Source organism: Salvelinus alpinus, chromosome 29 (assembly GCF_045679555.1).
Source record: "Salvelinus alpinus chromosome 29, SLU_Salpinus.1, whole genome shotgun sequence".
Taxonomy (NCBI): Eukaryota; Metazoa; Chordata; class Actinopteri; order Salmoniformes; family Salmonidae; genus Salvelinus; species Salvelinus alpinus.
In genome coordinates this window covers 16195082-16196471 of record NC_092114.1, presented here as the reverse complement: position 1 = coordinate 16196471, position 1390 = coordinate 16195082, and positions in this window count along the sequence as shown.

Sequence of the window (1390 nt, the reverse complement as noted above, 5' to 3'; positions counted from 1 at the left end):
CAGCTTCTATTACCATCATACTGTTGAACAGCTTCTATTACCAGGCCATCAGACTGTTGAACAGCTTCTATTACCAGGCCATCAGACTGTTGAACAGCTTCTATTACCATCAGACTGTTGAACAGCTTCTATTACCAGGCCATCAGACTGTTGAACAGCTTCTATTACCATCAGACTGTTGAACAGCTTCTATTACCAGGCCATCAGACTGTTGAACAGCTTCTATTACCAGACCATCAGACTGTTGAACAGCTTCTATTACCAGGCCATCAGACTGTTGAACAGCTTCTATTACCATCAGACTGTTGAACAGCTTCTATTACCAGGCCATCAGACTGTTGAACAGCTTCTATCACCATCAGACTGTTGAACAGCTTCTATTACCATCAGACTGTTGAACAGCTTCTATTACCATCAGACTGTTGAACAGCTGCTATTACCAGGCCATCAGAGTGTTGAACAGCTTCTATTACCATCATACTGTTGAACAGCTTCTATTACCAGGCCATCAGACTGTTGAACAGCTTCTATTACCATCAGACTGTTAAACAGCTTCTATTACCAGGCCATCAGACTGTTGAACAGCTTCTATTACCAGGCCATCAGACTGTTGAACAGCTTCTATTACCACCAGACTGTTGAACAGCTTCTATTACCAGACCATCAGACTGTTGAACAGCTTCTATTACCAGGCCATCAGACTGTTGAACAGCTTCTATTACCACCAGACTGTTGAACAGCTTCTATTACCAGACCATCAGACTGTTGAACAGCTTCTATTACCAGGCCATCAGACTGTTGAACAGCTTCTATTACCATCAGACTGTTGAACAGCTTCTATCACCAGACCATCAGACTGTTGAACAGCTTCTTTTACCAGACCATCAGACCATCAGACTGTTGAACAGCTTCTATTACCAGGCCATCAGACTGTTGAACAGCTTATATTACCAGACCATCAGACTGTTGAACAGCTTCTATTACCATCAGACTGTTGAACAGCTTCTATTACCAGGCCATCAGACTGTTTAACAGCTTCTATTACCATCAGACTGTTGAACAGCTTCTATTATCAGACCATCAGACTGTTGAACAGCTTCTATTACCATCAGACTGTTGAACAGCTTCTATTATCAGACCATCAGACTGTTAAACAGCTTCTATTTCCAGACCATCAGACTGTTGAACAGCTTCTATTACCAGACCATCAGACTGTTGAACAGCTTCTATTACCAGGCCATCAGACTGTTGAACAGCTTCTATCACCATCAGACTGTTGAACAGCTTCTATTACCAAGCCATCAGACTGTTGAACAGCTTCTATTACCATCAGACTGTTGAACAGCTTCTATTACCAGGCCATCAGACTGTTGAACAGCTTCTATTACCA